The 26,564-nt window shown below is 39.3% G+C and overlaps 1 protein-coding gene across 9 annotated transcripts in view; it reads left to right on the forward strand.

Moving 5' to 3' along the window:
- Positions 1-26,564, forward strand: part of ZFHX3 (zinc finger homeobox 3) — a 1,292,716-nt gene that overhangs the window by 281,054 nt on the left and 985,098 nt on the right. For all 9 annotated transcript variants that reach the window (XR_015728051.1, XM_087870546.1, XM_087870551.1 and 6 more), the window contains one exon: positions 14,073-14,288. The gene's annotated coding sequence lies outside the window, so the exon portion shown is untranslated. The remainder of the gene's footprint in view (positions 1-14,072; positions 14,289-26,564) is intronic.

Below are 26,564 nucleotides of genomic sequence, written 5' to 3' on the forward strand. Positions count from 1 at the left end.
CATCTTTGCGGTTGAAGAGACAGTGATGCTAGAGCTGGCTTTGTTACATATTGGACCTGTGATCTTGGACAAGTTACTTTAGCTCTGTAACCTCGGTTTCCTAATCTGTGACAGAGATGGCAGTAGCGCCTACTCATGGGGTTGTGAGGATTAAAAAGGATAATAGGAGCGAAGTATGTGGTATTGTGTCTGGCACGTATCAAGTACGCAGTGAGTGTTGTCTTCTTGGAATCATCGCCGTGCTCACCAGTGTTGTGCACTGCCACTTAGCTGAAGGGTTTTGAGGTCAGTAGATTTTGCTGCCATGCCTGTTTTGGCCCCCTGGGCTGACAGTGTGATCCAAAGTTCAGGACTCCGGACAGCCCAGACCCTGTCGATTCTGAACTAGACATTTTTAAAGGCATGATCTTCTCTTATTAAATGTCATTTCCAATTTCCCCCTTGAATACACAGTTTCAAAGAGGTGCCTGTACCTTTGGAAGTGGTTATTCCCATCTCCTTTAAAAATATTGCTTAATTATAGCCATGAAACCCTATTCCCCATCAAAAATTCCATCAAACAACAACCAATAAATGGTAAATTGAGATAAGAACTGTGAAGAACCTGTGTGCTTGTTATACTTTCTTCAATCTACAGTGAATCACGGATGGTGGATATGATACAAATGAACACTTTACATGCAGTTGTGAAAAGATTTCCCTATAATCCAATGGCTATTTTCTTTCTGCTCTGGTTATTAACTATGGGCTAAGTGGCTTAAAAAAAAAAAAACAAACCAAAACTGAAAACACAAGACTCAGGTTAAACACTATCTTTGTCCTATTTAGAAAAGAGGCTGAATTATTCTGTGAGTGAGGAAAGAACAAATAAAATATCATCATCATTACCACAAGTTTTTTCCTGTACCTGCTGAGTGCAGGGCCCTGTGTGGGTCTCTGGGCATACCCCTCCAACCTTTACTCGAAGGCATTGATTATCACTGGGAAGGTTTTGCCACCTCACTGCAAACATTTCTACTTATCGTAGCTGGGGGAGGGGAATGCTGGTGGGGAAAGGGGAGGCTGCTGAACACCCTACTGAGCACTGGAGACACTATCCTGTCCCCACTAGAGAATTATCTGGCCCAAAATGTTACTAGTTGAGAAACCCTGATCTCTGGGGAAAGAAATCCAGATCCTCTACTTTCTGGACCAGTTCCTGGCATAGGTACCAGATGATGAGTAATTTTACCCCATTTATTGACTTGAGACCCTCTCTAGAATCTGTATGTAGCCTTTCTGCCATTTACTGCTTTGATATCCCAAAAAAGTATGCTTCTTGATTAAAAGCGGTTAATAAAGTAAAATGTATTCAACCGGGGGAAGGTTATAACAGAGAAGGAGTGATTCACTCAGGATATGGTCCATAGATTCTTGGAGGTGAATGAGTCCTTACCTTTGTGGTTGTCTGGTATTGCATACCACAGTGATTCATGATGATTTCAAGTGGGCTTACACCAAACATTGCCTTTATATTTAACCATTGCATATCTATTTTAACACGTTATAATATATATTCTAGTTAATTAAATATGTTATTAAAACAAAGATGTGGTTATTAAAAAGAAAGTATCAATAGTTAATAGTATTTAATAAGGGGCACCTGGGTGGCTCAGTGGATTAAGCGTCTGCCTTTGACTCAAGTCATGATCTCAGGGTCCTGGGATCAAGCCCCGAGACAGACTCCAGCTCACTGGGTAGTCTACTTGTCTCTCTACCCCTACCTGCCTGCTCGTGAGTGCTCTCTTTTTCAAAATAAATAAATAAAAATTTTTAAAAAATTGTATTTAATAAGATTAATTGGACAAATACAATTGACATGAGAACTTCATCTAATGATTAATTTTTAGTAAGCATGTTTAAGTTTTAAAAAGTGAGTTGTTCTAAGAAGAAATATTAGGTAACAGTCCATTGACACAGGATATGGCATGAAAGATGGCATTAAAATTTCTCAGATCTGGGGAACTATAACGTAGTTTACTCCCCTTGTTTTGCCCATGAGGATAATATTAATAATGATTTAGAAAGCACTGTCCCACTTATCTGTTACTGTGAGATGAAATACCCCAGTCTTAAGGGCTCATAAGAATGGTAACGTCCATTTTGCTCATGAACCTACAATTTGGGCAGGGCTTCATGAGGACAGCTCATTTCTGCTTCTGTCCATGTTCGTTGGGATGGCTGGACAGCTAGGGACTGGAATCCTCTGAACCCTTGCTCATTCACATGTCTGGTGCTTGTTGCTGGTGTCAGGACCTCAGCAGGGGCTGCGGCAAGAACATCTACATATAGTCTTTGTATGTGTGTTTGGCTTCCTCACAACATGGTGGCTAAATCCCAAGGGTGAGTGTCTAAGACAGAAGACAAGGCAGAAGCCATTTTGCCTTCTGTCATGCAGTATCACTTCCCCTTCAGTCATAGGGGGTGGGGATGTAAACCCACCTCTCACCTCAGTGGAGGAGTGTCAATGTCAAGTTGTTAGAATAACCTTTGGGATGGGATATACTGCTGATACCCATCTTTGGTAAAAATAGTTTGCCATAAGTACCATCACATGTATTAGTATATTTAAATTTTTGGAATAATTTTGTGTGAATCATTTTATCACCCTCCTTCTCTGCTGTTTTGCGAATAACAGAATTGATGCTCTGAGCTTAAGTCAGTTCGTGGCTGAAACAAAGCAGTTTTGGGGTCCAGACGAGATACTCTTCACCAGGTTGCCAAGTTCACAGGGATCCGGCTCACAATCTTGCTCATCCCTTCACGAGGGCCATTGCTTTCTCTCTACCTGGGACCACTCATTGTGCAGCTCTGGAATACCGTGTAGAAACAAAGATCCCTGTTACAGCCTCCACCAGATGTCATTCCTGAGATGTTTTAGAAAGAGGCTGTTGACTGTTGTTTTGTTCAGTCAAGCAGCTTAATTTCTTCTAGGCACTAAGACTGGAAGGTCACAATCTCCTGGTCAGCCTGATGCAAAGATAATTGTGTTGACCACATTTTCCTGAGTCTTCATAATGTTTTAAGGTTTTTAAGTGTGAAATATTTCTAATAAAATACAAAAATAATACTCATCCCCCACCACCTAGCTCTAACAACTTTGCCATATTGACTGTTTCACTTTAAAAAATAGGACCTTACAGATATCCACATTTCCTTTCTACTTCCCTAGAGGTAACCACTATTCTAGTTTTGTTTATATAATTTCCAAGGACGTTTTCATTGTTTCAAATATTTATATATGTAATAATTTATGTATAGAAATAATGTATTCTTTAAATATACATGAATTCCTATATTTTGTTCAACACAGTTTTGAGATTTATCTGTGTTAAATTTTAGAAATAATTTATTCTTTTCTTTTACCTGTTCTATAGTGTTCCACTCAATACTGAATTTGGGTGTGAGATGACATTTTAGTACTTTAATTTGCATTTTTGTGATTACTGGTGAGTTTGAACACCTTTTCATAAATTTACTGCTCATTTGGAGTTCTTATGTTAATTGCCTGTTCATTTTCTCTGCCCATTTTTTCCCTACCAAGTTTTTTTTCCATATAAATATGTAAGAATTCTTTATATGTTCTGATCAGAATACAGTGCAAAATATATGTGTGGAAAATATCTCCATCTGCTCTGTGACTTGTCTTTTCACTTTGTTCTTTGTGCATTTTGTCATAAGAAGTTTTAACTTTCAATGCATCCAAAATTAGCAGCCTTTTCCTTTATGGTTTGTACCTTTTGTGTGTTGTTTAAGTTCTTCCCTACTGAGATGTCAGAAATATACTCTTCCATGTTTGATTGTCGAGTTTTGATGATTTTGCCTTTTCATGTTTAAATATTATTTTATTTTTATTATTTTTAAGAGATCTTTTTGTGTGTTACATTTTCTTTTTTTCCCCCAGAGATTTTATTTATTTGAGAGAGGGAGAGAGTGCACGCGCGCACACACCAGTGGGGGGGAGGGGTAGAGGGAGAAGGAGAAGCAGGTTCCCCACTAAGCAGAGTGCCCAATGCGGGGCTTGATCTCAGGACCCTGAGACTATGACCCAAACCAAAGTCTGACGCTTAACCCACTAAGCCACCCAGGCGCCCTGCATGTTTAAATATTTAATCTATGTGCAATTTTTCCCCATTTTGGGAGATAGTGGTCTAATTTTCTACTTTTCTAAATGGATCATAGCAGCATTTGTTGAAAATCCCATCATTTCTTCCACTGATTTGCAGTGCAGTTTTGTCATATGCCAAGTTCCCATAGGTCTATGAGACTGTTCCAGATTTTTCATTTAATACTAGATGGTCGTGATTACTGTAACTTTATGATAACCTTTTTATCTGGTGAGTGAGGCTCCCCTCACTTCTGTCTGAAAATTGCCTTGCCTATTCTTGACTTTTTGCTTCCATGTGAGTTTTAGGGTCAGCTGGTCAGCTATGCTAAGAATAATGCCCTGCTGGGGGTTTTGATACAAAGCCAATCAAAAGTTAATTCGTGATTGTTTTAAGGTCAGTTACCCCTTGAAATAAAGTTTTGCCGTCCATGAACAAACTGCAGCGCTTCACATAATCACGTCTTTCGTCGAGGCTTCAGGCCTGTCTCTTCTGGCATCTGCGCATGCGGATGGGTCAGAACCCTTTCCTAGAGGTGCACGCTTGCTCTTCCTGTCCCCGCCGATCTCCGCAGCCCAGTGAAGAGCCTCCCAGTCATTGGTGATGATGGAGCAGCTCTGATAGCCTGTGGGCAAGGGGACTGCGGAGATGGGGATCCCTGCCCACCCTTCTAGGCAGTCCCTTCGCTGTTGGAGTTGGGCTACGGTGATAGGGGAAGGGTAGAAGACAAGGAGTTGGAGGCTTAGACCCAGACAGCAGGTCTGAGGAAGAGGCCAGCCGACCCCAGTCATTGTAAGCGTAGTTATTTCCTGGGCCCATTTGCTTCCTGTGTTCTAGGGGCAATGTATGTAGTCTTCAGAACATAGTCTCCAAACGAAACTGCTTGGGTTCACATGCCACCTCCACCACTTGCTAGCCTGGGAAATGTGCTTAACTTACTCATACCCATACTCAACTTATTCATTCAGTTTCTTCATTTGTCAAGTAGGGAATCTCATGGGTTGTTTGGAGGAGTAAAAGTTAAAATCGGCAAAGTTCTGAGAATAGTGTTGTGCTTTTTGGGGCTTACCTGCTGCTCCAACATCACCATTGTATTGTTGGGATTGTTTTGAACCATCTCGGATTGAAGCTGGTATTTTCCTGTGTGTGCTTTCTCTTGAAGTGAGCTTCCTGAGATATACTCGAACTTGGGAGAGGTTTATGGTACCTATTCGCATATTCAAGGTTCTTAAAATATTTGTAGTAACAAAACTGTTTCATCTTATTTAAGCCAAAATTTTCCAAATCCACTTGTTCACTGAACGCTTGCTTTTTCCAGAGGGTACCTACGAACATCACTATCATTAGTATTCCATAGAAGATCATTTCAGGAATAGTCCTTAGGGCATTACTTATAAAAATTATCTTTATGTTGGCATATGGTCCAGAAAGACATCCCAAGGAAATATATTCTTAGTGAGGGGTTTGAAAACAGAGGTTAGCTAAGGAAGGGAGACTGACATTGGTAGGCAGGCTCTGATCAGTAAAATATCCTTTAAGGATATTAAAAAACTATACCATATGTTAGCCAAAGAGCTCCCACTGATTATAAATATACTCATATAACTTAGGCCATTGAATAAAAGGGAGGCATCAATTTTTTTTTTTTTTTTTAAGAAAAAATGTTGTAGTTTTGGTGGCCTTTTGCAACCTGGTGCTGAGATAGAATTGGATTCATTTCGTGGAAGCCCCATTGGAGTTTCTCCTAAAGGCAGGAAGGCCAGTTTATTGGTATTAATCATAGTTCATTTACTGCTTGTTTTTGTTTCTTCAAAGAACTCAAGTTGCAATTGGGAATGGCATTTTGGGAATGCTGGGAATGCTGCTGAGATACATATTTACTCCCCCATCCCTCATATGTGTTTTGTTATTTCCTTTGCCATATTCTCTACCAACAGCCTGTGAAAATGTTTGACTAGTTAATTGCTCTGAATTAGGGACAAAAGGCAAAGGCAAAGCAGAGAGGAGGCAGCTCAGTGCTGCCACCTCCCCTGTCACCTTCCTGTCACGGCTCTGGCTGCCTTTGCTGAGGGAGAAGTGGATTATGCTAGTGTTTGATCCAAATAATTAGCTCTTTATCAAGCAAAGCAAAGCAAAACCAACTGCAAACATTATTTCCTTCCGTTTCCTGAAAGATCTTTTCTTCGAATAGCTTCCCCCAATCCCTTTCTATTTCCAGCCCCCCTGCCCTCCCCCCCCACCCCCGGCACTTTTGAATTGCAGTGAGGTGGCATCTCGTTGTGAACCATGGATGAGTTTGAAAGCTGCTGGGGGCAGGACCCAGTGGGAAGGGTTTGACAATGAAGAGAACTAGGACTGAGCAGGAAACTTTCTGGCAGGGCCATCCCTCTTCTTAATTATTCATCATTCCTTCTTTGTAATGCAGATTCCTCCCAATAAAGTGGTTTATCAGATAAAGTCAGCGATAAAACCCAGATGATTTGCTGATACACTGTACTAACTCCAGTTCACATATGTTAGAATAAAATGTCTAGTTATAGGTCTAAGTGCTTCTAGAATCTTAAAAACAGCTATTTTATAGCTTCGGTTTCCATGGCTTGTGTTTGGTTCTTCCAACATGCTCATGCTAAGTAAGATGTCTTGGGTTAACTTGAAATAGGTATATTTTGTTGTACAGTTTTATGAATGAAGTTTTGTAGATGTTGTCTCATGTCTTCAAAAACTTACTATAGGTACTTAAGTATCTAGGAATTACTCAGAAATCAAGTTAAACTAATAACTTTTGGCTTATCTGTCAAAGATAGATTTTTATGGGACTTAATCACTATTTAAGCAGAAACATTAAAATACAAAATGAGGTTTGTTTTTCATTAAAAAAGAAGAGAACTGGTAACATTTGCAAAATGTAAACATTGTTGCCAGTAAATTATAATCGGATTGCTGTTGGATTACATATTACATTGTGCTAATGCTAAAGGACCCATTCCCAGTGATGTCATTTCAGGCTCTGAGCAGACAAGATCTGTTACTAGAAAAAAAAGGCTGTGCTAACAATTTGCAACAGACCAGGAGTAATTTGGGGTAGGAAGGGCTAGAATTGTAAAGAGGCATTTCTTTTTATTGAGAAGAAACTTTCACATGTTTGATTTTAACTCGGTTGGGGTGATATTCATTAGACACAGACCATTTTATTAATTTAAAAAGTATCTTCAGTACCACCAAATTTGTTTCTTTGTGTACAGTTGATTTTACAATAGGATCAGATGAAGGAGAGGTTGAGGCTTGCAGAAGAAAGTTTTCTCTTTGTGCATGCCCCTGTTACCAGTGCAGATAAAATAAGAAATGAGTGGTCATGTAAATGGTTTTTAACGCAGATGCTTTTGATGTTATACTGGCTTTTTTACTCCTTGGAGATAGGATGCATCTGTGACTCTGATATGTCCACTAGTGGGTGCTGCAGTGCTTCCAACTTTCTGTATGTTGTTATCTGGGCACAGTCTTAAAAAATCATATAGTGAATGGCGAGTTTCCCTTTAGAGCTACTGTCCTGTCAAGAAAGACACCAAAAATACATTTGGAAGATTATATCTACTGAAATTATTTACTAAAATTTTTGAATAATGTGCTTGGGATTGCTGCTTAGTTTTTGCTAGAATTCATTTATATTTGTGAATTGTCACATTTATTCTTGTTTGATCGGCATATATGTTGAAGTCCACATTATGCAGAAAAGGAAAGGTACTTAATGCCATAGTACAAATTAACGATATTTATTAGGAAGAAATCCTGCCTTTTTCTATTAAAGAAAAACATTTAACATGTTCAGTTTATATGATTTTGAGTATGAGGCAGTGCAGTTGTCGCTGAAGATGTCTATTTGATATTTAGGGAAGAATTTGATGCTTTAATAAGGGAATCCTCTGTCTCCCTCATCCATCATCCGCCATCCTCATCCATCCAAACAACACTGTAAATTTGTCAGAGCCTTTTCCATATTCAGTACTTGTATAAATAATGGCTGCTGTGATTTGAAAAAAGGGAAATGTGCACTTTCCGGCTATGTTATATATCTGATCACAGTCATGGCGACATTTCATAGTTTTTGTTTCGCCTTGCTCAGCTTCAGTGCATATAACTTAAGCTCCAGAGCCAAAGGACATTTTTGTATGTTGACCCTTATTGTGGTTAGTACTTGCCAAAATGAAATTAGTTGCGGGGGTGGGGGTGCTTTTCTACAACAGATGAAACACAGTTTCTGCTCCATTACTACACCTTTATCATTGCCCATCACCTCTCCTCTCCTTTGCTATCTTAGGGATTATTCAGGTTCTGTGCAATATTCTGAAATTAATCAAAGGAAGCAGAACCCCATGCCTCATTATATATCACAGAAAGAGAGTGCTTTCCACAACCCAGACACCTTTGTGATGTTGTCTAGTTGTGTAACTAGAATTTTATTATCTTTAAAAAGAGGCTTTCGTTTTCACACAATAAAACCTTTTCATGTTAAACTTGTACAAGCAATGGATCACTCCATGTGAGTGTAACAAAGGATCTGAATTGAACTGATAGGCTGTTTCCCTTATTTAAATAAAGAACTGATCTGTGAACAATGTTCATTTCTTTGATTTTTAGCTTAGGAGAACAGCTGTATGTCCTTAATGCATTTTGGGTCATAGAAGCTTGCTATGCAATGAGATAGGAGCAAACTTACAGGATGCTTATCCAGTCTGGACCTTGTATTCTATCTCCTCTTTTTTATAATCATGCTCTACAAATTATTTTTTCCCAGTAAATTAGTGGCCATTGTACAGATTGCAGACACTTAGTTTGATTGAAAGTAATAAAAGGAGATTATCCACCAGGTTGGTTGAGTGAAGGTTCTGATTTGACTCACTGCCTGGAGAGAAAAGAATTAATCTTATAAACCCGACTCACTTCTGCCATGCTTTGAAAAACTGCCAGGAATGCATTAGATCCCTTTTGTCTTAAGTCCATTGAGGACTAAAGGTGGAGTGGGACAGATCTGATGTGTGAACCACCGAGATGGTCACCTCCGTGTTTCACTTTGTGTGGTATCTTGAGCTTGAATGAGGGCTTTCCCTTGCTTCCTGAATAAATTCCTACCACCACAATCTTTGAACTGGTGGAAGAGGAAGAGAAGGAGAATAGTTTTCATTTGTTACCTAAATTCTTTGTGCTGGGTGCTGTTTTAGATTGTAAGTTTGGAATATATGTACTTAGATTATATATGTTTTCATATCTTATCCTCATGAAATAAAGTGCTATTATGCCAACTTTATGGGTATGGGTCAGGTTTAAAGAGATGAAGTGCAAGATCCTACAGCTAGTAGGTGGATGATTTGAAATTCAGACCCAAGCTTTTTTCCCCTACAAGGTACATGCTTGTAAACATCATGCTGTCCTGCCTGTTTTGAGAGAGCAAAGGTGAAAGTGTTAACTTGAGGAGATCAGAGTTGGATCCTGCAGCATGCCCTGAATCAGGCTGGCATAGGGGGGCGCTCAGACAAAATGAATGAATGAAGAAGTTCATCAGTGAAGTTGAGGGGAGAACCTTTTGTCCTTCTTAGCAGATTGCATGGTAGACTGGAAAGGGGACAGGTTTTGGTGTGCCTGACCTGCATGCATGTGCTCTCTTCTTTGTTGTTGTTGCCAACTCTGAGCCTCTGTTTCTGTCCCCATAACATTCCTCATGGGTTGTTGGGAGTATGGTGGAAGACAGCCCGGTGAGTGTTGCGTGGTTTATAATAGCCTGAAGGTCTGTCCCAAAGATGTGATAAGCTGCCTCGGGTGGGAGGTTGTAGGTTGGGGATGGTCTGTGTTACCAAGAACACAGAGGGAACTTCCCATATGTCATATTGGAAGAACCTTAAGGGCCCAAATCCAAATGGAAAATCCCACCCTAGAGGTAACACATAGTAGGACTCACACCTCAAAAACCTTTGAACTCTGAAAAAACAACTCTTCTGCCAGAGGTATTTTAGGATATGCTTTATATAAAATGGTAGTGTCAACTCTGATCTTTATTTTAACTGTAATTTCCAATGGGCACCTTAAACAACACTGAGCATTCAATACCAGTCCTGGCTCTCCACGTTAATGGAGGCAAGTCTGGTTTACTGGAGTAGGCACCGTATGAGCCTATCTCACATTCACTTTTCTCTTCCTTTGTATTTTGATTTCTCTCCTTTGTGTGGGCAAGAATGAGGGAGATGGAGGGAAAACAAAGAAATGTACTAGAAATAGTTCCTTTCCCTCAAAATCTTCAGGTCCTTTTGTTTGAGGATGTTTTCTTTTGATCTTTTGTTTTTAGTTGTTGTTGATGGTTGCAATCCATTTTCCCAGAGTTACCCCTTTTACAATCTTTTTTTTTTTTTTTAAGATTATTTTAGAGAGTAGGAGAATGTGTGAGTGGGGGGAGGGGCAGAGGGAGAGGGAAAGAGAATCCCAAGCAGACTCCCTGCTGAGCAGGGAGCCTGACCAGGGTGAGGGGTGGGGGGTGGGGGGGACTGGATCCCATTACCCTGAGATCATAACCTGAGCCAAAATCAAGTCTGTGGCTTAACCAACTTAGCGCCCCCCCCCAGGTGCCCCACCCCTTTTTCAATCCTGAGATGTGGTAGTAGAGAATGAAGAGAGGCAAAGGAAGGAGTTAAGGGGTAGGGAGGTCAAGAGGATAAACGATGAGGGAACCAGGCTGGGAGGCCACACAGGGGCTGCGCTGGGTATGCAGGTTAGTATGCTAAGGGCTGCCCTGTGGGCTGTTTCCCTGTTTCCTTCTTGCCTTTGTTTTAGCCAGAGTCCAGCTCCTGGTCTTCAAGTTGTTCCACAGATGGCTCAGCAGCAGACTTCCAGCTGGGCTGATTTAACCCACAGAGTGTGTTTGTTTGTGTTTGACGGCCAAGACAGGGAGCAGGAAAACTGTTTTCATTGGGATCGGCTTCAGTTGTTTCTCCAAAAGCAGTTGGTTGAACTGCTCCACTGTTTCTGGAGCCATTATGCCATGAAGTGACGTTTGGATAAAGGACAGATGTATTATCTAGGAAGGAATCCTGGTTCTTCTTCCAAAGAATGTCCAGCCATTGCGTATGCCAACAAATGAAACTGTTCTCCAGTGTTATGTTTTATAGAGACTGTTTCTGGGGGAGGGAAAAAAGCCCCTATGCCATTAATCCTCCTTTGCTCAGAAGCAAGTAAGTAGCAAGTATCGGTTAATATCCATTATATGGATGAGGAAGTAGAGGCACTGAGAGATGAAATAGATAAGTGCTTCTCAGAATTGCATGTATTTATGAAGTGCCTAGGGATCTTGTTAAAAATGCAGGTTTGGATTCAGCAATCAGGAGAGGAGACCTGAAAACCTGTATTTTTAACCTGCGCCATGGCGGTGGAGATGCTGCTGGGCAGTGATTCATACTTTGAGTTTCAAAGATGTGGCTCATTTACATACGTAGTCAGCAACTTCCTAGATAACGCTAGTTGCCTATGCCCCAAGAAAGCAAAAACAATACTGTCTTCTAATTAAGACTCTGTCTGAATTGCTTCAAAATAGTTAAAGTACGAAGCATACCATTTCCTGATTGTTCTGACCATAGGGCATAAAATAACCAGATTGACAGATTTGGTTTTCAGCAGAATTAGGTAGTTAGACTGGTTTCATGCAGCCCTAACCATAGCCTGCCTTAGATATCAGATGCTTTAGAAATTGTATCCAAGCATCAGGAACAAAGTAGTGCTTTAAACAGAAGGCAACTGCTAGCTTGTAGATTCATATTTCATTCCAGCTAAAGCCCATAAATCGTGTGTGTGTGTGTGTGTGTGTGTGTGTGTGTGTAGGTCCAGTGTTAACTCTGTTTCTAACTGTACTCCTGTAGTCTATTTCCTTATAACATGTTATCAGAGCAGAGTTGGACTCTGCAAAAGACAATCTTTCCCATGTGCTGCTACTCAGAAAGATTCCACAGTTTGTTGATGACTCGCACATCTGTGTGGAAGTCTAGGCTACTGCCCTCAGCTGCAGTAGTTTATGCCTTTCTCCCCTCTAGAATATGATTACCCAGAAGTATGTAATAGTCATCTAATGGGGAGCAGGTGTAAAAAGAAACAGTAATTTTGAACAAAAGGAATGAATGCGAAATGCAGCATGAAGGATTTAGGTTAGACATCCACATGTGGGAAAAATTCTCTTCTGCTGGTAATAGCAATGAGACACTGGAACGTAGGATCAAAGCCGAGTTGTGGCACATTCTTAGGGCATTTGAAAGAAAAGGGCAGGTGGTTTTATTTCAGTGCTTTTTATACAGCTCCTCCCAGAGGGAGGCGAATGAATCCTGCAATTGCTGGAGATCATTTTTAGTTCTGTGATTCACGAGAGATGAATTCTGGGGACATTTGATTAAAAACCATGTCAGAGAGCCACATATTCCAGAGGTCCTTTCTGATCATCCTAATTGATATGGGGATGTCATTTTTTGGCACGAGTACAGGAACCCAACAAGTATTTAAGACCAGTTTCATGTAAGGTTTTTTCATTTGGATAATTCTCACTATACCTTCAATGATAAGAAAAATTACCTTCCCTCGGGGCTTATAAGACCTTGAAGGTCGAGTATCATCTGGAATACAGAAGGAAACCAAAGATCATCAGATAGTTTTTTCTCCCAGGATTATTTGGAATCTTCCAAATATTAATAGTCTGTACAGTAGTTTAACAGTTTAAATAGTAGTACTTTGTTTCCCTTTCTAATTGGAATGTCGACTAGGGATACTTACAGGCATTCACTTTCCTCACTTTGAATGATTTGGTGTGGTAGGAGGTGATTCAGGATGTCCATACATGAGTCCAAAATTACCATTGTGCTTTCATTTTTGGCATTATACCACATTAAAATCCATGCGTTGAGAGAGAGTGACAGTGCCTAAAAATAATGGAGATTAAACTTTCTCAGCTTTTCGGAGGATCCTGAAAATAAAATACTATGTGTCTTCTAAGTGACTAATGGTACCTTGTTGTAAACAGCATCGTAAGATATCACACACACATACACACACACACACACAATCACGTAAAGATGAGAAATGGGCATTTGAGTTTCTAGTGAATATTTCCTAGGTCCATTATATATGGGGTCAGCCGCAGTGTACATTCAATAAAATTCACAGCAGGCAAATAGGAATGTGGAGAAATTCTACAGACCTTTTGGAGCTGGATAACTCAAACATCAAGAAGGGAAGCAAACTTGCAGCTTTTGAAAGCAAGAATTAGGAAGGTGGGCAAAGAGGGTAGAGGAAACTGATAGTCATGAGTGACAGGCCTATATTTAAAAAATTGTTCTGTGGGGGGATTTATGGCACCTGGATTCCATACTTTAAAAAAATTTTTTTGTACTGTTGTCTTTATCCCAGTCACAGAATCGGCCCCTCAGTGAGCTGACCCATTAACTGGGGCAGGGTCTGAACCAGAAAACTGAATTCTTTGGTGGTTGTTTTGGTTATTAAATTCAAGTTACCTAAAGCTACGCCGACACAACAATTCCTTTTCCTCAGCTTGTCAGATTACTAGACTAGTGAGATTAATTAGTATTTTGAAAGAAAAGAGATGGAAACTGTCAACTATACTTCAATTATAATAAAAAAAGAGGTGGAAACTTTGTCCCTAAAACATTTTTCTTATTCCACAAAATCCCAGAAATTTGGACTTCATGGATCATTACATTTTACAATTTTGTAAATTAAAATGTTTCCAACAAAGATGTTTCTAAATTAAAAACAAAACCCAACAAATAGAAAACAAAATAACTATCATTTATTATATCCACCATTTCATAAAAGAAAAGACGTATGAATACTCAAAGTGTGGGTAAGAGTTTTTTTTTTTTTTTTTTTTTTTTTTTTTTTTTTTTTAAGGATTGCCTGTATGTTCAATAAATTCAGCTTTATGACAGCCTGGTACGAACCAGTGGAGATTTCATCATGGACCAACATTGGCCAACTGATTGGGATTTGGGAGTCACTTCTGCAAAAACCAGGTGCTTGTTTAGAAGTTGATCTGCTTGACAGGACGGGGTGACTTCTGAAGGCCCACTGGACTTGGGCTGTTGGTGAGCTTCACTGATGAGACAGGTATGCCATAAAAAAATTAGAAGCATTGGAATATTTTTACAAAAAAACATTTTCATAAATGAAAATACATCATTTTGACTCAGGCAGCCTTGAAGATTTTCCCAATGCCCAATTTATCTTGTGATTGTTTCACCAAGATTTAGCAATTTCTGGCCTATTAAATATAGAAACCCGCGTGGACGAAATCATACTACATCTATTCTAAGCATTTCTCTGTTTTCCACTTTACAAACCTGCGATGACTTAGCAATTTCACTGCAGAAGTTTAGGCTTCATAATTTGAAATGGGAAATCTTCCTGTTATTATTATATAACTTTTAGTTATAAGTCCTAATTCCTCTTACTCTTGTGTGATATGTTAAGCTTTCTGAACCGAGAAGCCTTGGTTGAAAGAAAATGGAATTAACACCAACACTTGAGGTTTGAACTTGCATTGCTAGTCCAGACATGATATGCTTACCTCCCATTTTGTACCTCACTTAGGTATAATCCCATTTTTTCACCCAAATTTTGTGTTTGGAAAAAAATTGCAGGGATGAGGTAAGTGTCCCAGGACAAGCTCCCTTTCACCATTTTAACTGTTTGTAGCAATTGTTTTACCTAAGAAATCTGGGCCTGACTTGGTAGTAATCACATGGACTGGTATAGCAGGAGAGAGTAGAAGGATACGTTATTTTATAGACGAAGGCGGGGTGGAGGAGGGCCCAGGGAGGGATTCAAGTTGAAATGCAGATGTCTGCAAAAGGGTATAACAGGACCCAGAAGTGGAAAATTGAGGAAGATGACAGAGTTGAAAGGTACAACAGTATTTCAGATAAAACTTTATGGATTCCTTCCAGGAGTACGTGGATTTCAGTTGGAGCTAAGTCAACGGTTTTGTGTATAATGCGTTCCACAGCCGTTAGGAGATGCCAGATGTGTGTGTATTATGCTCTTTGGATAGACAGTGCTAACAAGGGCCTGCATATGGTCGCTTACCTATTTTTGCAATCAGCTACAGCTTTAAAAGGCCCAGGACTCACAAGGGCATCATCTAGGTTCATTGCAACAGGGGCTCTCCCATCGTGTGCTGTGCTTATTTTGGCAAAAGAAGATGTTGCTTAGGATATTTGCATATTTAAACATCACACGGACATTATACATGGAGTCTGCTCCCATTTTAGCACTCCTTGAAACTCTTTTGTCTTGACTCTGTTCTTATAGTGTAGACTGCTTTGGCTTAAAGGAAAATTAAAAGGTCAAGCATCACTGGGTTGACCTTAAAGGAATAAACAATTAATCTAAAGATCATATTGTAGTCCATTTGTTAAGCTCATTTTTGTTTGCTTTTGTTTTTTTGGCCAGCTGTACCAAGGCATTCAAGTACTTAGGTCTTCATAAAACTGTTTTCTTTCTTCCACTTGTGTTAATACAGATATTAAGTCTCATAATATCTACTTAGCCTAAACAAGAAGATAAAAATGATTTCTATGATTGAAATGTTTGTTATTTAGCATTAAGCATCTTCCTGCTCCCATGCGTTTTGCATTTAATCCACTCGGTGCTTGGTTTGGGGATTGCTAGATTAGTTTTAATCCCCTGTCTAATAGTGGAGTAGTGGTGAGATTTATTACACAGGCAGGGTTTGGTTCTTGGATTTAAGAGGGCTCACGTGCACTCCATGCATATTAAATTTGGGAAACCACCGGTTCAGTTTAAAAGGTTGGGGAGACATCCTTTATCTCACAATGGTTCTCTTTAGGCACACAAAGTGCAGACAGCATTTATTGCATTAATGAAAAGAAAATTGATACAAGTGTTTCTCTCTTTTGGGGTCAAACTAATGTTCTCAGAATATTTCTTTTTTCCCCATTTGAAATATACTCTACCATCATTTCAAAGCATTCTGGATGTTTTCTTTATTTCTTTGGAGGCCACCTCCAGGGAAAAGATAAATAGCTTATTATATAATGGGTTCTTCCCAAGAAAAATGGAAAAAGTTGGATACTATCCAACCAGGGGAATAAATATTTACAGAAGTTACAGAAGAATAGGATAGCTCACTAGTCCTAGAGAATCTAATAATTGCCAAATTTTCTCCAAATGGATATAAAAACCTGTGTTTTCAAGATTGGAAGTTTATTATTTTAATATTTGCTATATTTCGCATGATGTGAAAGGATTCTAGTTAATAGAAAATGTAAAAAAAATCAGTATGGTGTGACCTGCACATTTTTGTGATGAATGAATAAGTCATGCGGGAATGAAACTTGTAGTGGTAGCTTATATTTTCTCCTGTTGTTCCTCTTAACTAATTTTACCTTAAGGAAAAGAATGGAATGTATTATGTAGTGAAGAGATGAATAGACAGGTACTGGGAGCAACTTGGTAGAAAATACAGTTTTTATGGTGTTAATATACCATCTGTTATTTTTAATGAATCTTAACCCAGAGAACTTGTACTTGAATCCAATGAACTTAACCTGTGACTCAGAAAATCAGTGTGTCTTTCAGAGCTATTTTTCTCTCCACTAAGGTTTTGACCCTCTAAAGGAAGAAGGCAAGCATGGGAAATGGTCAGTGGTCTCCTAGTAAAATAAAAAGGAGCTCAACTGAGGGCATAACAGTTCAGCTTACTTAAAAGCCATATTTGAACTTTACAAAACAATGTTTTTTGTTTATGATATGAGAGTTCAGAGGCACCCTTCTGAATTCTTCGTTTTTTCCTTCAAATTTTGACTTTCGATTTTGTTTCCAAATTTATATTTTATGCATTAAATTTGTTTGGTGCTAGCTGTGAATATGGTGTAGTTAGTGTAATTGGTTTCCTTGAGAGACTGAAATAAGAAAGAAAGATGTTCTTTTGGAGTGTTACTAATGCTATGTTTTAAAATCCCACTCAGCATGACTTTTAATATATACATTCAATAAATAAATGGACTTCATAGTAATTTTACCAAATATGGACCCCAGGTCCAACTTTTTTAACATCTCTGAGACTCAGGTGAGAACATGCTATTGGATTTGATAGTCTCTAAGTACCTTTTGGTTCCAGGATTTTGTGATCGAATGAGCTACTGTCAGAAATCTACAAACCTATTAAGTTCCTATTTTGAAAACTCAGCATTTTTTATCTTATCCTTTTGATGATGGCTATTCTAACAGGCTTGTGGTGGTATCTCAATGTGGCTTTAATTTGCATTTCCCTAATGATGAATAACATTGAGCATCTTTTTGTGTACTTGTTGGTCTTCTGTATATATTTGGGAAAATGTTTATTCAGGATATTTTCCCAATTTTATTTTAATTGGGATATTTGTTGTTTTGCTATTGAGTTGCATGAAATATTTTTATATTTTGGATATGTTCATCTGTTAGCAGATACATGGTTGGCCAGTATTTTTTCAAATTCCATGTCTTCACTTTGTTGTTGGTTCTTTTTGCTGTACAGAAGCTTTTTATTTTGATGTAGTCCCACTTGCTTATTTTTGATTTTGTTCCTTGTGCTTTAGGTGTCATCGCCAAAAATTTATTACCAAGGCCCATGCCAAGGAGATTTATTTCTGTTTTTTTTTTAACTAGGAGTTTCATGGTATCTAGTCTTGTATTTAAGTCTTTAATCCATTTCAAGTTAATTTTTGTGAGTGGTTTAAGATAGGAGTCCATTTTCATTCTTTTACATGTGAATTTCCGGTTATGCCAGCACTATTTATCGAAGAGATTATCTTTTCTTCATCGAGTAATCTTGGTTCCTTTGTCAAGTACTCGTTGACCGTATATGCTTGCATTCATTTCTGGGCTCTTGATTCTGCTCCATTGGTCTATGTGTCTGTTTTTATGCTAGTACCGTACTGTTTTTGATCACTGTAGCTTTATGATACAGTTAAAAGCTGGAGTGTGATACCTCCTGATTTGATTTTCTTTCTCAGAATTTCTTTGGCTATTTGGGGTCTTACCTGGTTCCATGTAAGTCTTAGGAGAGTTTTTTCTACTTCTGTAAAAAATGCCATTGGACTCTTTATAGGGATTGTATTGAATCTAAATGGCTTTTGGTAGTATTGGTGTTTTAACAATATTAATTCTTCCAGTCTAGGAACATGAGGTATACCTTTCCATTTATCTTTGTCTTCTTTGATTTCTTTCATCAGTATCTTACAGTTTTCAGAGTAGAGATCTTTCACTTCCTTGGATAAATTTATTTCTAAGTATTTTATTGTTTTTGATGATATTGTAAATGGGATTAATTCCTTTATTTTTTTTTTCCAGAAGATTCATTGTTAGTATATGGAAATGCTATTGTTTTTTGTATGTTTATTTTGTATCCTTCTGCTTTACTGAATTCATGGATTAGGTCTAACAGATTTTTGTTTGAGTCTTTTGGATTTTCTATATATAAAAATCATGTTATCTGAGAATAGAGTATTTTGCTTTTTCCTTCATAATTCTGATACATTTTATTTCTTTTTCTTGCCTAATTGTTCTAGCTAGGACTTCTCATACAATGTTGAAGAGTTGTGGTGAGAGTGTGTACACTTGTCATCTTCCTAGATGGTAGAGGAAAACTTTTCAGCTTTTCACTGTTGAGTATGTTGTTAGCTGTGGACTTGTCATGTATGGCCTTCATTATGTTGAGATATATTCCTTCTATACCTATTTTGTTAAGAGTTTTTAATCACAAGTGAATGATTTGATTATTTTATCAGATGCTTTTTCTGCATTTATTGAAACGATTCTATGATTGTTTTACTTTTATTCTGCTAATGTGATATATCACATTGACTGAATTGTGCATTTTGAACTATCAAGCCATCTTTGCATCCCAAGGATGAATCCAACTGGCAGATACATGGTTGGCCAGTATTTTTTGTAATGACTCTTTTAATGTGTGGCTGTATTTGGTTTGCTAGTCTTTTATTGAGAATTTTTGCATCTATATTTATCAAGGATATTGGCTTGTATTTTGTTGTTGTTGTTGTTGTTTTTTCTAGCAGTGTCCTTTTCTGGTTTTGGAAGTGGGATAATGCTTGCCTCATAAAATCATAAAATGAGTTTGGGAGTGTTTTCTACTCTTTGATTTTTTGGAAGAGTTTCAAAAGGACTAGTGTTGATTCTTCTTTAAAAGTTTGGTAAAATTCACCAGTGAAATTCTCTGGTCCTGGGCTTTTATTCACTGGGAGATTTTCGATTACTGATTCAATATCTATACTAGTAATTGGTCTATTCAGATTTTCTATTTCTTCCTGATTTAGTCTTGGCAAGTTGTATTTCTAAGAATTTTTCCATTTCTTCTAGGTGGTCCGGTTTGTTGGCATATAATTGTTCATAGTAGCCTCTTATGATCTTTTATATTTCTTTGGTATTCATTGTAATGTTTCCTTTTTTCATTTATTGCTATAAGCTTCCATCTTAGAACTGCTTTTGGTGTATGCCTAAGTTCTGGTATGTTGTGTTTCCATTTTCATTTGTCTCAAGAGGCATTTTTATTTCCCCTTTAATTTCTTCTTTGATACACTGGTTGTTCAGGAGAGTGTTGTTTAATTTCCGTATGTTTGTGAATTTTCCAGCTTTCCTTTGTTTGTGATTTCTACTTTCATGCTGTTGCAGTCAGAGAAAATACTTAGTCTGATTTCAGTCTTACTGAATTTGCTGACTTATTTTGTGCCTAGAAGATGTTCCATGTGCACTTGAGAAGAATGTGTATTCTGCTGTTGTTGGATGAAATGTTCTGTAAATGTATGTTAGGTTATTTTGGTCTGTAGTATTGTTCAAATCTGCCGTTTGCTTATTGATTATCTGTCTGGGTGACCTTTCCATTGTTGAAAGTGGGGTGTTGAAGTCTTCAACTATTACTGTTTATTTCTCCTTTTAGCTCTGTTAGTTTTTGCTTTGTATATTTAAGTGCTCCAATGTTTGCTGCATAAATGCTTATAATTGTATATCTTATTGGTGGATCGATCCCTTATCATTATGTAATGACCTTCTCTGCGTCTTTTCACCATTTTTTAGTTTAAAGTCTGTTTTGTCTGTTATTGATATAGCTACCCCTGCTTTTTTGGGGGGTAACCATTTGCTTGAAATGACTCTATCTCTTCACTCTCACTCTATGTGTCTTTAAGGCTGAGTGAGTTTCTTACAGGCAACGTATCATTGGATCTTGGGTTTTTTTTAATCCATTCAACTATCCTCTGTCTTTGGATAATTTAATCTGTTTAAAGTCATTATGATAGATAAGGGCTTGCTATTGCTATTTTGTTAATTGTTTTCTTGTATTTTTATAGCTCCATTGTTCTTTTCTCTTATCCTGCTGTCTTTTTTTGTGTTATGATGTCTTTTGTATCAGCATGCTTTGACTTTTTTGTCCTATTCTTTTGTGTAATTGCTACCAGTTTTTCCACTGTGGTTACCATGAGGCTTACATAAAATACCTTAAAATTAAAACCTTGTATTTTAAGCTGATATCTTCAATAGATTTTTAGAACTTGACAATTTTACTTCTCCTCCTCATGTTTTGTTACATGTTATAATTTATGTTATTTTTTATATTGCATAATAACAGATAATTATGGTTATAGTTACTTTTACCGTTTTTTTAAATTTTAAACTAGAGTTTTAAGTGAATTTTGCACCACTATTACCAAATTATAGAATCTAACTTTGACTATATATTTACTATTACCAGTGAGTTTTATGTTGTCTTTTTATGATGTTAATTACCATCCTTTCACTCTAAGAACTCTCTTTAGAATTTCTTGTAAGGAAGGTCTAGTGGTAACAAATTCCCCCTCAGCTTTTATTTGTTCGAGAAAGTCTTTATTCCTCTTTTGTTTTTGAAGGACAGCTTCACTGGGTATAGTATTCTTAAATTGATAGTTTTTGTCTTTCAGTATTTTGTATATATAACCCATTCTCTTCCGGCCTGAAATGTTTCTGTTGAGAAGTCTACTTATAGTCTTCGGGGGTTTCCTTATATGTAACTTCTCCTTGCTCTTGTTGTTTTTAAAATCTTAGTCTTTGGCTTTTGAGAATTTAATTATAATGTGTCTCTGTGTAATTCTCTTTGGGTTCAACCTATTGGAATCCTTTGGACCTCATGGAACTGGATGCCCATTTGTTTCCCCAGGTTTTAAATGTTTCCAGCCATTATTCCTTTAAATATATTGTCTGCCCCCTTTGCTTTCTCTTCCCCTTCTGGAATTCCCATAGTGTGAATATTGTTTCTTTTCATTGTGTCCCGTAAGTCTTTCTTCACTCTTTTTTATTATTTTTTTCTTTTTGCTCCTTTGAGTAGATAATTCTGGATAATTTCTAATGTTCTATCCTCCTGGTTGCTGATTATTTCTTCTGATGGTTTCTATTGCTTTGTCAATCTCATTTTGTTCACGTGTTGTTTTTTAATTTCATTTAGTTTTCTATGCATTCTTGTAACTCATAAAACTTCAAGAGGATTTTTCTGAATTCTATTTCTGATAATTTATAGATTTCCATTTCCTAAAGATCAATTATTAGGGGGTTATTGGTTTTGGTGGTGCCATACTTACCTTGTTTTCCATGGTCCTAGATTCCTCACAGTGTTATCTGCACATCTGAGTACTCAGGTTCCTCTTCCATACTTTACAGATTTGCTTTGGCAGAGACTGATCTTCACCAGTCATCTCAGTTTGGGTACTGGGTATATCTGCTAGTAATGTCTTTGGGCAGGTGGAATCTTTTTATTGGTGTGGCAACTGTTTTAGCTCTGAGGTTGATGATGGTGGGGATTGGGGTGTGCTCTTGGCTGAGAACAGTTGTATAGGATTTCTGGCTTTGTTTTCTATGCAAGTGAAGTTATAGGTTGGGCTTCATGGTTGCCTGGATTCTCTGGTCAGGTTTACTAGATAGTTGGGACTAGGTAGTATATTCCCTTGTAACTGAGGCTATGAATTAGCTTCCCCTCCCTGGTAAGGCAGTAGGACAGGATGCAGGGCCTATATGCCTCATTGTTTAGGGACCTAAATCAGGAAAGGGTGTGCAGTAAATTTCCTGGTCAGGTGAGGCCATAAGTTTTGCTCTCCAGATGGGGAAAGTCACATGTTGTACTCTCTGTTCAAGTGCCACTGTAAGCATGGCTATTGAATGGGCTACACAGAGTCCTGTGTGCTCTGGATATGTTCCCTGGTTAGGTGGGTTAGAGGCTATATTCAGTAACGAGCAGGTCTGCAAATAAGTTTCTCTGCCTGGATGCATGGGAAAGGCAGCTCTAAAGCTGGTGAAGCTCTTTGTTGCCTTAACTTGAGCCAACCCATGCCCCAAGTTTACTGGCTTTGCTCTGCAAACTATCAGCTATCTACCTGCCCTTTTCTCTGCTTGATTTCCATTTGACCACATGGCTTCCAGGTGTTCTTACCTGTCCTTCTGGTCAGATGGAACCAGGAGCCACAGTAGGTGGGTAGAGCTGCGTCTCAGCTCCCTTGGCTGGGTAGGGAGAGGTGGTGTAGGTGCTGCTCCATGCAACTCTTAATTTCCCCCAACAGGATCTCTGTTTAGGAGGAGCCAGGAATTGCTCTCAGAATTGACTATGAATTAATCTCACTGCTTATGTGTAGTACAGGAACTTTCCATGGCTGGTATTGGTTTTGCTCTGGGGGTCATCAGTTCTGCCCACCTGTCTCTTGGCCCAAGCATCCCTGGGCTACACAGCTTCCATGTGTTCCCACCTGCCCTCCCCCACACCTGGTCAAATGTGGCTGGGAGACACTATCCACAGCTGTGGGGCTATGACTCCACTTCTCACCTGGGCATGAGTAAATCAGCCTCTAAGGTTAACAAAACTCTTTATTCGAGGATCCGAATCAAACAGATCTGCATCCTGTCAAGTTCCTTGGTCAGTGTTCATCACTGACTTGTTCTGTAGATGAGGAAAATTGCTGGTTGAGCTTACTCCTTGGGTTTGCAGGTGCTGTGTGCTGGTTGTTGCAAGCCCCTTCTCCATTCTCTGTCATAGTCAGATTTCCAGTGGTTGAGCCTTGCAGATTTTTCTGCAATCCCCGTGAAGTGAGATCATAGTAGTGACTCTCACAAAGCAACCCACAATGCTGGGGGATGCTGGTTTTCTCCACCCCTCTAGTTCTATATTCCCACCAGAAGAGCTGGAGGCTTAGGGGAGACATCTGTCTGTAGTGCTGCACTGGCCTAGGGAAGGGGTGATGCAGTCAATGTGCAGCTGCTCCTCTTACCTTTCTACTGCAGTTTGTCTTGGTCTCTGTGTTGCAATGGGATGCTTCACTCTCACCCCAGGTTCTAGGATTCTCTAAGTGGTCTTTTGTTCTTGAATAGTTGTTAGTTGTTTCTCTTGTGAAGTCAGAAATGACCAATATCTCTATCTTGGTGACATCACTTCCCACAACTTCTTGATATCTTGTTCTTTTTAAACATTAGGGAATTCAATCTCTGGTTAGCCAGACCACACAAAGGGGGATGGAGATATATTGCAAAGGAGAGATTTGAATCTGGAGACCAAAATTGAGGTATAGGGTATTTCTGTTACACATATAAAAAGTAGAAAAATAGTATTATATAATTTATATAATAATATGTAAGTTATAGAACTTATTAACATATAAAATATAATAATTATATATCATAGCAATATATGAAAATTGTGTAACATCAATATATAATATAAAGTAAAAATATGTAAATATGTAAAATGTACATAATTGAAATATACCCCATATTTTGTTGTCTGAGAGGGTAGTTTCCATCTGTTTGTATTTGTAGTTTATTGAGTGTGTTTATTATGAAAGGGTATTCTACTTTGGCATACTGAAATGGTCATGTGATTTTTTTTTTCCCCTGTTATCCTTTAATTCTTCATATATTCTATCCAGTTCTCTAGTTGGTCCATAATGAAATGGGGACAAACCTGATAGTAATCATTCCATCATGGCCAGGAGTCTCTGCACATTGAAGGTTTGTTTGTAGATATTTTTTATATCCATCAAGTATTAACTATTAACATCCTGGATTCAGGTTGGTTTTTTCTTTTTCTTTTTTTTTTTTTTTTAATTGGTGTTGTTAGACATATTTTCATCATCTCCACCATCTTTCTGTTTTCTATTTGTCTTGTTCTTTCCTTGCTTCATTTTCCTTCTTTGCTTATTTTTTCCTGGTTAATCTCACTTTTGTTGCTGTTCATTTCTGTAGTTAAATAATATCTTAATCTACTCTCCAACAACTCATTGTTTTCAGAACTTTTATCTTAATCCTCAAGAATCTTATACCGTCACTCTTCAGTAGTTTAGTTCTACCTTTTTTGTTTGAAATACCATAAATTATGTCATCATTATTGTTAGGTTTTTCTCGTCGCCAATGAAATCAAGACCGCAAGGCAAACGTGGTTCAAGGGATGAACTTTACTGCAAGCACCCTCGGGCGAGGTTCCACGACTCAGGAAAGAGCGGTGAGTCGGGGAAGTCGCGCCCAGGGCAAGGCAGCGAGGGTTTTTATTGGGTACTGCTGGGGGTGGGGAAAGTCTGTCTTGGAGAGTTGCGGCAGGTTTTTATTGGGTAGTGCTGGGGGGTGAGGAAAGTCGGTAGGATGGGTTTCAGTTTCCCGCCTAGGTTTTGGTTTAAATCTTGGCGAGAGAGTCGGTTATCTTGGCGGGAGAGTCGGCCATCTTGGGTGTCTTGGCCCCTTTTTCTCTGCCAGCCCAACATTCCGACCTTTTGCTTTATATAATGGTATCGAGGGCGTCGGCTCCATTCTGGCTACTTCCTGCTGATGGTCGGGCATCATCATAGGGATAGTCGGAAGTGGGCAGGCGAGAATAGGGCTGTAGGAGCAGTTGGTTGACTGACACCTGAGTTACTTCCTACAAGGGTTCCTGTATGTACCGAATAAGGCAGGGGGCAACGAGATTAGCAGGAGGATTAAGCAGAGGGGTCCTGCTAAAGGGAGAGGCCACGTTACCCATGTATAGGGGTCTAGGCCCCATATGGCAGTGTCTTGGCGCCTTGCTCGGATCCGGTCCTTGAGTTCCCGGATCTTGGAGGTGACTATACCCGACTGGTTGACAAAATAATAGCACTCCTCATTTAGGTAGAGGCAGGTTCCTCCCTTTTCGGCGGTCAGGAGGTCCAAGGCGCGTCGGTTTTGTAGGGCAATGGCAGCCAAACTGGTGACCTGGGTCTGTAAGGCAGTAAGGGAGTCGGCAATCCGTTCCATGTCATCGTTGAGTGCTTGGGAGAGTTTACAGTAGAAATTTATTGATGTCCCAAGCCCAGCCGCGCCGGTCGCCACCCCGGTGGTTAAGCCCGCCCCTATCAGCAGGGGAAGGAATACAGCCCTTTTTTCTCAGTGCTGGGGGAATAGTATGGACAGGAGTTGGGAATGGAAGTAGATGTTGGTAGATGGGGATAGTAGGATAAATATACAGTGTAGGGAGTCATTAGTAGTCAGGCAGCGATAGATTCCCTTGGGGCATGGGAGGAATACCCCCGAGGGAGTGCAGTAAGGAAGGGAGGAGGTGATGTTGGCGGTGCGAGGGCTTGGGGTGTCGATGGTGGAGGAAAGATTAAGGATTGGTATGGTCCCTCCAGTGGGTCTGATGTGGACTGTCTTATTGTTGATGGTGGAATTGGGGAGGGGCCACCGGGTTGGAATGGGTATCCCCACAATGTTAGAGTAGAGAAGGGGAAACAGATCCAGCAGTCACGGTCCTGAGAGATGTTCTGCCACAGGTTATAGCTGGAGTTTAAAAGGGCCACTGTCAGTTGCTCAGTGGTGGGAACCTTCTGGATGCTGTCGAGATTGATTCCCTTGTAGGTGGGATAGGCCTGGGCTTGTAGTTGCTCATGTAACCTCCTGACTATTTGCTGGGTTTGGTTACGGCCGGCCTGGTCCTGGACCTCTCCTCCGTCGGAGAGTCCTATCTGGGCCAGATATGTCCAGCAGACCTTCCCCGTCTTGGGGTAAGTGTCGCAAGGGTAACTATACCTTTCAGTGAGGTCAGACATCCAGAAGGTTCTTCCTGGGGCGTGGACAGATGTGCAAGTGTATGGGGACTTTCCTGCGTAGCATTTACTAGGCATATAGGTGAATGACTGGAAGTACCTTGTGGTCCACTGCCACGCATGCATTCACATTCTGTCGCTTGGGTCAGGGAGCTCAGGAGAACCAGCGGGAGGAGCCCGTACCAAGCGAAGTTTGGTAGGGCCCACCATCTGAGAGGTCCAGTCATTACCTGTAGGCGCCCGTTCGAGGTTGTTGATGTGTACCCACGCCTGGTGCCCCAGCAGTTTTGCCGCAGTTGGGGTGGTA

This window comes from Ursus americanus, chromosome 21 (genome assembly GCF_024610735.1).
Source record: "Ursus americanus isolate L20-20 chromosome 21, mUrsAme1.1.p, whole genome shotgun sequence".
Lineage (NCBI taxonomy): Eukaryota > Metazoa > Chordata > Mammalia > Carnivora > Ursidae > Ursus > Ursus americanus.